Source organism: Oncorhynchus tshawytscha, linkage group LG13 (genome assembly GCF_018296145.1).
Source record: "Oncorhynchus tshawytscha isolate Ot180627B linkage group LG13, Otsh_v2.0, whole genome shotgun sequence".
NCBI classification, from domain to species: domain Eukaryota; kingdom Metazoa; phylum Chordata; class Actinopteri; order Salmoniformes; family Salmonidae; genus Oncorhynchus; species Oncorhynchus tshawytscha.
This window is the reverse complement of record NC_056441.1, coordinates 15,147,257-15,161,294: the sequence shown is the minus strand read 5'-3', so window position 1 is coordinate 15,161,294 and position 14,038 is coordinate 15,147,257. Positions and strand designations below refer to the sequence as shown.

Sequence of the window (14,038 nt, the reverse complement as noted above, 5' to 3'; positions counted from 1 at the left end):
CCTCCCAAATCAATAGTCCTCCGTACCGCCGCCTCCGCTCCAACCTTACACTGTACATCTTTAACAGGGAGGTTAAGGGCCTAGGACAGCTGGAGGAGAGACTCATTAATTGAGCTAAGATGTCTCCCTGTGCAGCCCAGTAAAGCACCATAGATACACTGTTAAAGAGATTAATGTATTGTCAGGAAAAGCCATTGAAATGGTTTTAGATAAGACATCTAACAGAATTTCACCTTCACGTCCCTTTACCCTACTCTTTTCAAACTTCTCAAGGATTCCCCTTGCCGCTTGAGATACGCCCTCTTTTAGTTTCCCAAAAGTTCTCCCTCTCTCATTTCCTAGTGTAGTGATAGGACCCCAGGGGTAGTGTTAGTCCAGGTTTAACACCCACACTGTCAATGCTTGAACCAGACCAGGGGCAGTGTGTCTAGTGGAGCAAGGTCAGTCAGACCACCAGCCAGCTACTAGCTTTCCCCTATTAGAGCCAGGCGTGTGAAGCTCAGCTCTGTTCTCTCTCTGACTGGTTATTGATTATACCCCCCGCTGCAGGCGAATTCATTACTTCTTACATTGCCCATATTCCACCAGAAACAGGAATCAGAGGGAAAAGAAGGATTGTGATTGAAAATAAAAACTATTATAAACTGCCAGCAAAGCACTGGTGCTGAGGAGTGTGGTTGGAATGAAATATTCTATAGTTTTAGAAAATATAATTGTATTAGTTGACAGCCATATAACAGATGGGTGTTTGGAGGTATTCTTGACCGAGGTAAAGGAATAAAGGTTGAGATTACATTTTGCCTTGAGTTTTAATAAAGTCTGTCTGTCTGCAGAATAAGGAGAAGTCAGACAACATGCACAAGACTGGATTTAAACACTGTTTATTGTGTTCAGGTATAATCACCTTGATTTAGGCTACAGCACCAAGATGTAATATATATTTTTTTAAATTACAATAGTGCACTTGAGCTTTGTCATAATATGTAGTTTATTTTATATTATTTTACATTTGACAACAAGATACAACGTACCGCCAGTAAACAGATAGCACACTTCCAGTACTTATCGTGTATAAAAAGTCTGCAATCCAAACTGACATCAGAAATAAAATGTATGTTTTACACATTTACATTATCATCTTGGAACCGTAATGCAACAAAAAACAATTGAATCAGTTACGTTGTTTCGGTGTCAAAAGCTGCTATTTTTCCTCATCTTATCACAAGGAGAGATGCAGAGACAATGGTGGAGGTTGTGTGTTTGGACAATTAAACTCCTTCTTATGATATGACTAGGAACTAAACCAGTGCAGCGGATGCACGTTAGACCTAGTATATCATCTATAACCATTCAATATGTTCAAAATCAACATTATACCCAGTGTACAAAACATTAAAGACACCTTCCTAATATTGAGTAGCAGAGTTGCAGACCCCCTTTGGCCCTTAAATAAGCCAAACTCAACATTAGGAAGGTGCCTTTAATGTTTTGTACACTGTGTATAATGTTGACTTTGAACATATTGAATGGTTATGGACTCTACAAGGTGTTGAAGCGTTCCACAGGGATGCTGGCCCATTTTAACTCCAATGCTTCCTACAGTTGTGTCAAGTTGGCTGGAAGTCCTTTGGGTGGTGGACCATTCTTGATACACACAGGAAACTGTTGAGCATGAAAAACCCAGTCTTGCCCATTCCCCCTCTGAATGGCACACATACACAATCCATGTCTGAATTGTTTTATTTAACCTGTCTCCTCCCCTTCATTTACACTGATTGAAGTGTATTTAACAAGTGATCATAGCTTTCACCTGGTCAGTCTATGTCATGGAAAGAGCAGGTGTTCATAATGTTCTGTGCACTCAGTGTAAAACAGAACATTTTATTAGAGACAAGATGACAACATAGAATTTTAACTTGGTGTATCAGGATAAATCATTTTTGGACATAACAAACAGCCCAGGTACAGTAATAGTCCTGGACTGGAACAAGCTCAGGGGTGAAGATACCCTTAGGTACAGATCTAGGATCAGCTTTCGCTCCCCCAATCCTAACCTTAACCATTAGTGGGGGAAACGCAAAACTGACCGAAGCTCAGTGTCTGGGGTGACTTCATCCCACACCACTGGAACAACACAAAAAACAGTGCTGTCATCATCATCATTAATGGACATTTAAAGGGCACTAGACCAGATGTCTCCATAGGCGTAACCTGAAAGGGAAGTACTTCAATTAACATACCATGCTTTTTCAGAAACTGTGTTTGTGAGTGCATGTTATACCTGGAGAAATACACTATCTGGATTTCTATGGAAAAGTGTCTGTTTTCTCAACTCAGCCATATCTGTCACATTATAGTCAAAAAGAAAATGTTCAACAATTCAGTTTTTCCCCAGGGTCAACGTTGCTCCTGAGCTGTTTACAGAAGCACATTATGCTATAGACAAACAGTAGGAGAAAAATAAAACGCCATGGAGTATCATTCAGCATTTCAAGTAGTTTATCTTAAAAACCCGGAGTCCTTCGTCATAAACATGTACAGTCTATTCACGATGAACAAGAGAATGGAGCATCTCTGTGGTAACTTACAAAACACAGTGAAACTGTAAGCAGCATGTTTGTGGATATTGGATATCCATGAGGGGCATGTAGAATTGTAGTCTATATGTACTGAGTTAGTCAGATAACTGAAACATGCTTGTATGAGTGTATTTATAAGCAGAAGTTCTTGTTTCATTGCTTCTTTTCTGTTCCTGTTGGGTTTGTGAGGATTCTAACTCTCGGCATTCTAAAATTGAGCCTCATGTTTAGAAGCCACCTTAAATACGATAACCATGTCTGTCTGTCTCTATCGCTTTGGTCTGTCGATGTCGTCGATGGCTGCCAGGAGTTTATGCCGGGCATTCTTGTTTATGTGAGAGCTCAGACACACGTGCACCAGGTTGGCCAGCTGCTTCATGGAGTACTCCTTGTGGGACAGACAGACAGACGTACACATATTATGGACAGAGTGCCTTCAATCTCAGATAGTCTTTGGTCTCAGACCATCTCAGATAGCCTGTAGTCTCAGATAGTCTTTAGTCTCAGATAGTCTTTAGTCTCAGATAGCCTTTAGTCTCAGATAGCCTTTAGTCTCAGATAGCCTTTAGTCTCAGATAGCCTTTAGTCTCAGATAGCCTTTAGTCTCAGACAATCTCAGATAGTCTTTAGTCTCAGATAGTCTTTAGGCTTTAGTCTCAGATAGTCTTTAGTCTCAGATAGCCTTTAGGCTTTAGTCTCAGATAGCCTTTAGTCTCAGATAGCCCTTAGTCTCAGACAATCTCAGATAGTCTTTAGTCTCAGATAGTCTTTAGGCTTTAGTCTCAGATAGCCTTTAGTCTCAGATAGCCTTTAGTCTAAGATAGTCTTTAGTCTCAGATAGTCTTTAGTCTCAGATAGCCTTTAGTCTCAGATCGTCTTTAGTCTCAGATCGTCTTTAGTCTCAGATCGTCTTTAGTCTCAGATAGCCTTTAGTCTCAGATAGCCTTTAGTCTCAGATAGTCTTTAGGCTCAGATAGTCTTTAGTCTCAGATAGTCTTTAGTCTCAGATAGCCTTTAGTCTCAGATAGCCTTTAGTCTCAGATAGCCTTTAGTCTCAGATAGCCTTTAGTCTCAGATAGCCTTTAGGCTCAGATTGTCTTTAGTCTCAGATAGTCTTTAGTCTCAGATAGCCTTTAGTCTCAGATAGCCCTTAGTCTCAGACAATCTCAGATAGTCTTTAGTCTCAGATAGTCTTTAGGCTTTAGTCTCAGATAGCCTTTAGTCTCAGATAGCCTTTAGTCTCAGATCGTCTTTAGTCTCAGATCGTCTTTAGTCTCAGATAGCCTTTAGTCTCAGATAGCCTTTAGTCTCAGACAATCTCAGAGAGTCTTTAGTCTCAGATAGTCTTTAGTCTCAGATAGTCTTTAGTCTCAGATAGCCTTTAGTCTCAGATAGCCTTTAGTCTCAGATCGTCTTTAGTCTCAGATCGTCTTTAGTCTCAGATAGCCTTTAGTCTCAGATAGCCTTTAGTCTCAGATAGCCTTTAGTCTCAGACAATCTCAGATAGTCTTTAGTCTCAGATAGTCTTTAGGCTTTAGTCTCAGATAGTCTTTAGTCTCAGATAGCCTTTAGTCTCAGATAGCCTTTAGTCTCAGATAGCCTTTAGTCTCAGATCGTCTTTAGTCTCAGATCGTCTTTAGTCTCAGATAGCCTTTAGTCTCAGATAGCCTTTAGTCTCAGACAATCTCAGAGAGTCTTTAGTCTCAGATAGTCTTTAGTCTCAGATAGTCTTTAGTCTCAGATAGTCTTTAGTCTCAGATAGCCTTTAGTCTCAGATAGCCTTTAGTCTCAGACAATCTCAGAGAGTCTTTAGTCTCAGATAGTCTTTAGTCTCAGATAGTCTTTAGTCTCAGATAGTCTTTAGTCTCAGATAGCCTTTAGTCTCAGATAGCCTTTAGTCTCAGATCGTCTTTAGTCTCAGATCGTCTTTAGTCTCAGATAGCCTTTAGTCTCAGATAGCCTTTAGTCTCAGACAATCTCAGAGAGTCTTTAGTCTCAGATAGTCTTTAGGCTCAGATAGTCTTTAGTCTCAGATAGTCTTTAGTCTCAGATAGCCTTTAGTCTCAGATAGCCTTTAGTCTCAGATAGCCTTTAGTCTCAGATAGCCTTTAGTCTCAGATAGCCTTTAGTCTCAGATAGCCTTTAGGCTCAGATTGTCTTTAGTCTCAGATAGCCTTTAGTCTCAGATAACCTTTAGTTTCAGATAGCCTTTAGTTTCAGATAGCCTTTAGTTTCAGATAGCCTTTAGTCTCAGACAATCTCAGATAGTCTTTAGACTCAGATAGCCTTTAGTCTCAGACAATCTCAGATAGTCTTTAGTCTCAGATAGCCTTTAGTCTTTAGTCTCAGATAGCCTTTAGTCTCAGATAGTCTTTAGTCTCAGATAGCCTTTAGTCTTTAGTCTCAGATAGCCTTTAGTCTCAGATAGCCTTTAGTCTCAGATAGCCTTTAGTCTCAGACAATCTCAGATAGTCTTTAGTCTCAGTCTTTAGTCTCAGATAGCCTTTAATCTCAGATAGCCTTTAGTCTCAGACAATCTCAGATAGCCTTTAGACTCAAATAGTCTTTAGTCTCAGATAGCCTTTAGTCTCAGACAATCTCAGATAGTCTTTAGTCTCAGATAGTCTTTAGTCTCAGATAGCCTCTAGTCTCAGATAGCCTCTAGGCTCAGATAGCCTCTAGGCTCAGATAGCCTCTAGTCTCAGATAGCCTCTAGTCTCAGATAGCCTCTAGTCTCAGACAATCTCAGATCGCCTTTAGTCTCAGACAATCTCAGATAGCTTTTAGTCTCAGACAATCTCAGATAGCCTTTAGTCTCAGATAGTCTTTAGTCTTTCATCACAGCTGGCTATAGTAACTGATTAACTATTGTTTTTACTACACATATCCAGGTTTGTGCTACACATTGCTGGTAAACGGGGTGAGTCCCGTCCTCCTAAGTATAATTAATCTAAGCACATTGAGCAGACTGAGTGAATAATTATTCTGATAACTCCAAAGCTGCCGTGAGCGTTCCTCACCCTGTGGTTCTTGATGAACTGCTCCATGTCATTCTCAGTCAGGGATGGGCCTCATGTCTGTCAGCTTCTCCAGCTTCATCAGGAACTGCTGGAAGTCCAGCTGCATCAGAGCCCGCCCTTCAGTACTGCACTTCTTCACGTTACCATAGCTACATGACGGAACAGGAGACACAAGTTGACTTTGTTGACTTTTGTATTATTTCTGTCAGACAGTACAGAATAAGATACAGAATAAGTTACATAAGTTTAGTTTTTGTTGAGACGTTTCAGAATCCAAAGTTGTTTATGAGCAACGTTCTAAAAACATGACATTTGAAATCTTGATGCCCAAGGCACAAGAATGAAAAACAAAAATGTCAAAGGAGAAAATCTGAAATCGACAGAGTTAATAAATCTAATAACTCTTAATTCTGCTCAGACAGTTTTCTTCAAGGCATCTTTTGTCTCAGACAGTTCAAGGGTTTGTTTTGTAAAAAGGCCAACAAGTAAATACTTAATATTCATTGTTCACTTGATAACTTCACAAACTGTCTCTTCACACCGTGTGGAGATCTGGATTTGAGGGTCCTCAGTCGGAGTGCCCGTCACATCTGACTGTTCCCTTGTGTGTGTTTGTGTATGTGTGTGTCTGTGAGTGTGTGTGTTTGTGTATGTCTGTGTTTGTGTATGTGTGTAACAGAGTGGAATCAAGTCCACCAGATCAGTGGCTGCTGACATCCATGTTTCTTCTGGTCCTGACAGAGCTGTTATTGCTTTCAGGGGAAAATAGATACGGCCAGAGTCTACATCTCTCTCCTCTCTCGCTTTCTCTCTCTCCATCCTTCTCCTGCCCTCTCTCTTTCTCTCTCTCCTTACCTCCCTACATCTATATCTCCCTCCCTTCCTCCTCTCTCTGAGGTTTCCAGAGTCCCCCGGGGTGAGACGGTGAGTGGTGAGTCAGACTGTCAAGCGGCTCTAGCTCCTCTCTGTGGAGTCTAGTTGGGAGTGGGAGGCGAAGATACTGTAACAGACAAACAGACCACGCCTGGCAACTCTACCATAGTGGAGGGATGGAGGTGATAGGAGGCACAGTACCGTGACACTCAGGCTGTGTCTATAATGGCACCCTATTCCCTTCATAGTGCACTATTTTTGACCAGTGCCCACAGGGCCCAAACTAGTGCACTATATAGGGAATGACTATATAGTCATTTGGGATGCAGTCAGACCAGGACCTTGGGGATACGGAGGGGAGGGAACACCAGAGACTAGACTAATCCCAGTCTGGGATGGGGAGCTGAGAGAGGCAGACTCTTGTGAAGGAGCTTCACAGGTCTAATACTGATACACAGATCATGTCCATGGTGATGTGTCGAGCAGAGAATGAAGAGGACCCTGTACAGTTTATTACATGTTAGTTGTACACTTTTGGGTGTCTTTTCCTACCTACTGTATTGTGATATTTTTTATATATTATTTTAATTTAACCTTTATTTAACTAGGCAAGTCAGTTGAGAACAAATTATTATTTACATTGACGGCCTATCCAGCCAAACCCGGGCGATGCTGGGTCAAATGTGCACCGCCCTATGGGTCTCCAAATCACGACCGGTTGTGATACAGCCTGGGTTCAAACCATGGTGTCTGTAGTGACGCCTCTAGCACTGAGATGCAGTGCCTTAGACCGCTGCGCAACTCCGGAGCCCTAGTTCTGTCCTTAGAACTAAAACCCTAACTAACCCTAGTTCTGTCCTTAGAACTAAAACCCTAACTAACCCTAGTTCTGTCCTTAGAACTAAAACCCTAACTAACCCTAGTTCTGTCCTTAGAACTAAAACCCTAACCCTAGTCCTGTCCTAAACTAAAACCCTAACTAACCCTAGTTCTGTCCTTAGAACTAAAACCCTAACTAACCCTAGTTCTGTCCTTAGAACTAAAACCCTAACTAACCCTAGTTCTGTCCTTAGAACTAAAACCCTAACTAACCCTAGTCCTGTCCTTAGAACTAAAACCCTAACTAACCCTAGTCCTGTCCTTAGAACTAAAACCCTAACTAACCCTAGTTCTGTCCTTATAACTAAAACCCTAACTAACCCTAGTTCTGTCATTAGAACTAAAACCCTAACTAACCCTAGTTCTGTCCTTAGAACTAAAACCCTGAACTTCCAGCTCAGTAAAGCTCAGCACAATTAACCTGGGTGCAAAAAACACTGTACCCACTTCCCTGCCGGGTTCACAATTTAACACTCTTATAGATGTTGCGCTTGTGCCTCATCTTTTTCCCACTTCATCACAAGATGGTCAGGGGCATTATGAAAGCTTTTACCCCCCCTATTAATGCCATGTCTCTCAGGCATAAAGAGGATGTCTCACCTGGCCGTATAAAACTCTGCCTGCCAGTACTTATATTTCACAGATGCTTTCACACACACGCACACTCAGACAAGAGTGCACACACGCATACACCCACACACACCACCATGAACAATGCACTGTGCAGAGAAAGGGTACAAGTGCTGATTTGAGGGAAAATGCATTAGGCCCCAAACCTTTGACTCACTAGCAATGGAGATTGGAATGGAGCAGGTGGTTTTAGGAGCCATTTCGGATGTGTCAAGTGTTTAGAGGAGACTCAGGCCAGCCTCGTGTCAGACATGTTCCCTGTGGGGTCTCTATAACAGAACGTATAACAGTCCTGGGATGGTGTTGGGGTTGGGGAGAAGGAGGCACAGAGAGTTAGCTAGTTGCTGCCATATGGAGGGGATAAGAGGACTGAAGAGGAGTTGTCTCAGGAGAATGTCAGAGAAAGCTGAAGAAAAGCTGGGAGCACTCATGTCTTGAGTGCTTATCTAGGCAATCAGTGCGTTCCTTTGCGGTACTCTAACATTTCGTTTTTTAATTATTTATGACACGCAGATGTTCCATCAAGAGGATGTTCAAACCTTGAGAAGAAAAACATAGGGGGGGGAGTAAAGAACAGAGAATCAAACTTTTCTTGATCGATGTTCGGGCTCGAAGCACCTTGTGGTCGTACCTTACTGCGGGAGACGACAGGGGCTCCAATACGGCCTTATTCAATAACTCACTTGAGGTATTCAGCCTATGACATGCGTCCCAGCTGATATTTACGAGCGTACCCCAGGAGCAAGGAAAGGGCCCCTCGACCAAAAAGACGTCAAAATTAGAGATGAACGAGGCAGCTAAAATGTCCACACCTCTCCACTGGCAGTAAATCCCGCTATTCCACAGGTACATATTAGCATGTGGTAATAAACTCACTATAAACCATAATTGAATGAGCAGTAGGTTTGTGTTCACAGATATTATTTTTCCTGCTGTGCTTATCATAATATATTTGCTGGCATTACAACTAGTCAGCAGCAAGCATACACATATTTATATATATATATATATATTTTTAAAAGCATATACATGTTTTTTTAAATCGCTGATTCGTACCTTTGAAATATACTATCACATAAACTGTAAGTGGGTACAGAGAGACATTATTTACTATTTTTGGAAAGGTTTTATTAAATGGAATGAACATGACTCATCAGGCACCACTCAGCCCCTTGATGAAGGCTGCAGTATACTGTATCTGCTGAAAAAGTGTTTTATCTAGAAATCAATTAAAGTGTTTTGTAAATCAAAGTAAGGATGCAGGAGTTGTTCCTCCTTCTTCTGAAGCCTACTGGCTTCTCTGGTGATATCTGATGAAACATTCCTGGTTTTATGTAGAAATCAGTCACTGTATTTTCATATGCAAGTAAACAACTTACCCCTCCACCAGAGTCCTGTTGGCCAGACGGATGCAGTGTTCCCACAGAACGTTAGACACAGGCAGAGGGACCCGGACGTGTCTGGACACATCACCCAGCCTCTTGTTAAACTCCTCAAACTCCTGAGGAATAGAAAAACCAGAACATTTTGTTCATTTTTTTTTGGTCAACTGATAAATATTTTACAAAGACATCATTCTGTGTTTCACAACTAGTTGGCTATATTTTAAAGCAGAGATACTTTCATTAGTATTGTTGATTGTACTTTGTATTTTGTGTGTTGATGAGCTATCACCCAGTTCTACAGCTGAGCTGGTGAATAATGTTAGTCGACATGAGTTCTCATTAACACAGTTGAGCAGACATCCATACAAACTTTCAGCCCTCACATACTCCCCCTGCACCACAGATGTCCTAGAAACCCTTGCCATACAAGATGGCTGCTGGCCGCGCTCCATTCCAACATGAGCAGCAGAGACACATCAGTCATGGACGTGTTGATGCAGCTGGTCAGGCCTTTTTCATTTTTCTTTAATTTCACCCCCAAAAATATATGTTGCTTTTTAGACACAAAGACCCATCGCTCTGACGCTCTCTATATGCCAAAAGCTACATGTTTCACCGTGTTCTTACACCTTGATTGTTGCTGATACAAACGCCACAATAGTACAGACTGGGGTGTCAGAAAAAGGTGAAATGTTTTCCTCACTCACTACCAGAAGCTTGTACGCTTGTTACACAGTCTGCAATTTTCAATTGGATTTGAATGGAGGTAATTATGGTGAAGGGTGGAGTGGTTCATGTTGGCAAACTGCAGACCACCGGAAAGGGAATTGAAGGTGACACATTTTTCACTATAAAGTTTGTACAAGTTGGGCGGGTGGTGGGTGGGTGGGTGGGTGGGTGGTGGGCGGGCTGAATAAAAAGAAAACAATACCTTTATAAAATCCATAAAAGTGTAATTATTGTGTAATTTATATCTATAGGCTACGTTGAGGTTTTTATTTGATTATTTTAGGCCATCTGGCATTAGTGCATTGGCCTAAGCTTTAGGGACCAACTGTACGCACGCCGAATAACCTACACGCCAACCGCCAAATGCTTTTGGGAACGGGCAGAAAAAGATAACATCGATACACGGAGGCAAAAAGGTCCGAATTTCATTCAAAAAGAGAAAAGCTGTGAAATAGAGAGTTGAAAATAAAGAGAAGGGAGGGACAGAAAAGTCATGTTTGGGAAAGATTTGTTGAAGTGGTAAAAGATGATGAAAGCAGTGCCTGCAATGTTATGTGTGATGATTGTGAGGCGCTATACAAATTCGACAGTCACAAGAAGGGACTTCAAATAGGCCTATCGCACGTCAAGGGAACCGTAGCCTACTGTTTAGATGGGTTAAATGGAAACTGAAATCTGGACACTGACTGTAGGTCTATAACCTCCCAAATGTAGGCTCATTCTTTGGTGTAGAAATATTATTTATTCATTTCAGATCTTGAGAGAATGTGAATGTGCAGTTAGATACTGTCTGTATAGGTGCTATCTTTATCAGCATCATAAAAGCTGATAGTGCCATATAAAACATGCATCCAAGCTGAACTGAAACCTTATCAGAAACATGTTGGTTCGTTTTCACAGCTTTCTATTTCCTTACAACCGGTCAAACTGATGTCTTTCGGAAATTTTGCACAGAAAAAAAGTTGTGTTTTTTGGAGGGTTGAGTTTCTGCATTTTCTCCCAAGTCCCTAAATGTCTTGGCTCTGTGAAAGAAGCACATGAGAGAAAAGTTGAACTAGATTGAAGTAATTATTCTATCGATTTATGATATTCTGGTGAGCAAGGGTTTACTTAGTCTTCTAGGACATTTGGCGGCAACATACATATAATGACAGACGAGAAGCTGCATGTATCTAATTATAGACAAGTTGACTAACAAATAGCCTACTAAAATGTTGAAAATTATAAGCAGAAACATTTAAATCCGTAAAAAGAAATCCTGCACCCAGTGTCCAAAAATGGTTTTTCCCTTTGTGATTGTAGCCTAGAGCACATATTCTATATTAGTGGGTGAGGGTTGGGTGCAGGCCTCCGATTTTCACATTATTAAATTTAGTCGGGGGATGGGTTATTAGCAATTGCGGGCAGGTGAACAAACAGCTGACCCGCACACCACTACCATACTATGTCTATCTCAGAAAAAGATTGGATGAGCAGCATACATCTCAGCCTGACCGTTGCTCTCATCTTGTCGTGTAAATTAAACTCTTAGGTCTGCTGTGATCATCAATATGGCAAATGCGTTTAAATCAAGTCAGTGAGGCAGACACTTTTCCTCTGACTATTTGGCTTAAACATAATTAGTTTGGCTTAGAGCGGCTTAATAATGCTCGCAGAGAGCCGTCTTCCAGCCAGCCGATCCACAGATCCAGAAAGGTGAGTCTGAGTTTTTCATTAGAATTGGAGGCTGTGTAGTGGTTTGCTCGATGTGGTTCGGGATTTAAAGCTATGGCTGCTCAGACAGAAATGCTTATGCATATTTGGGGGATTCTCTTAGCTTCCGCCTCGCAAATAAGGCCCACGGTCACGCTACCACTGCAAAACCCCCATCTGTTCCTCAACACTAGGGCCCCCCTCTCTGTATGCTCCGGCTTCATGCTCATCACGCCACGCCGACCCACACATCCCCATGCAAAATGCATGATGGGATAAGTGGAAGGAATGAATAACGATTTAATACTCATTTGGGAAGAGAACTTTAAGCCTGGAGATAGTTACAGGAGGGGACCTAAGAAACTCACCTTTCCTTAACAAACCTCAAACTTAGCTTCCTGAATCTGCATTAAACTCCCCAAACTTCTTCCGTTATATGAATTATTCAAATCCTAACTGGCAAATAATTGATATCGGAAGACCTCTCGGAGTGGTTACGGGAATGAGAACAGAAAACTTTAAACAAAGATCTCGACATGTTGAAAGAGATTAAAAGTTATCGATGACCTTGTGCTTCCGGAATTACTGGAAAATTTGATTTAAAAAAGAATCCATATTTGAAAGATCTCACTGCATTTCAAATACATTTCCAATAGACAGTCTCAAAAGAGAGGTGTCATCTTTAGTTCCTAACCAGGAAGCCTCGCTGAAAAAAAAATGCCATTGCAACTACAAAAAGTATTTGTGATGTTTTTCTTCCTGCAGTGCAATTGAATGTTCATAGGGGGAATAGGAGAGAGATGGGGATGTGTGGTGCCTAGCTGGTTTCCCTTGAGGTACTGTAAATGTGCTGCACTGTGGGATCCAATAAGAACAGCACTTAACCTGAACTACTGTGGTACAAATACAAAGCTGTCCAACTGGGCAACCGCTATAAACTTGCTATAAACAGATAAACAAATGCATTGAAATAGTAGTACCAATCCCTTTTCAAGATAACACAAAATAGTCATGTGGTCTAGCTTAACTAAAATACACAAAAGTATGTGGACACCCCTTTCAAATTAGAGGGTTTGGCTATTTTAGTCACACCTGCTGCTGATCCGTTTATAAAATCGAGCTCACCGCCATGCAATCTCCATAGACAAACACTGGCAATAGAATGGCCCATACTGAAGAGCTCAGTGATTTTCAACGTGGCACAGTCATAGGATGCCACCTTTCCAACAAGTCAGTTCGTCAAATCTCTGACCTGCTAAAGCTGTTATTGTGAAGTGGAGAAGTCTAGGCACAACAACGACTCCGCCGCGAAATGGTAGGCCACACAAGCTCACAGAACGGGACCGCCGAGTGCTGAAGCGCGTCTGTCCTCGGTTGCAACACTCACTATCGCGTTCCAAACTGCCTCTCGAAGCAACGTCAGCACAATAACTGTTCGTTGGGAGCTTCATGAAATGGGTTTCCATGGCCAAGTTGCCGCACACAAGCCTAAGATCACCATGTGCAATGCCAAGCGTCAGCTGGAATGATGTAAAGCTCATTGAACTCTGGAGCAGTGGAAACACTTTCTCTGGAGTGATAAATCACGCTTTACTATTTGGCAGTCTGAAAAATCTGGGTTTGGTGGATGCCAGGAGAATGCAACCTGCCCGAATGCATAGTGCCAACTTTAAAGTTTGGTGGAGGAGGAATAATGGTCTGGGGCTGTTTTTCATGGTTTGTGCCCCTTAGTTCCAGTAAAGGGAAATCCTAACACTACAGCATACAATGACATACTGGACGATTCTGTGCTTCCAACTTTGTGGCAACAGTTTAGGGAAGACCCTTTCCTGTTTCAACGTGACAATGCCCTCGTGCACAAAGCAAGGTCCATTGTGATTGCTGTGGAAGAAATTGACAGGCCTGCACAGAGCCCTGACCTCAACCCCATCAAACAGCTTTTGGATGAATTGGAACGCCGACTGCGAGCCAGGCCTAATCGCCAAACATCAGTGTCCAACCTCACTAACGCTCGTTGCTGAATGGAAGCAAGTCCCTGCAGCATTGTTCCAACATCTAGTGGAAAGCCTTCCCATAAGAGTTGAGGCTGTTACAGGAGCAAAGGGGGGACCAACCTCATATTAATGGGATGTTCAACGAGCAAGTGTCCACATACTTTTGGCCATGTAGTGTAGATGAGATTAGATCTGTGATTGAGTTGTCTGTAGACAATGTAAAGTGCTTTGAGAACAGGGGAAGCTCAGTGTAAATT

General features: G+C 41.9%; 1 pseudogene; it reads right to left on the bottom strand.

Moving 5' to 3' along the window:
* Positions 1-1,812: 1,812 nt before the first annotated feature.
* LOC112265801 overlaps positions 1,813-14,038 on the bottom strand; it is a 294,298-nt pseudogene continuing 282,072 nt past the window's right edge.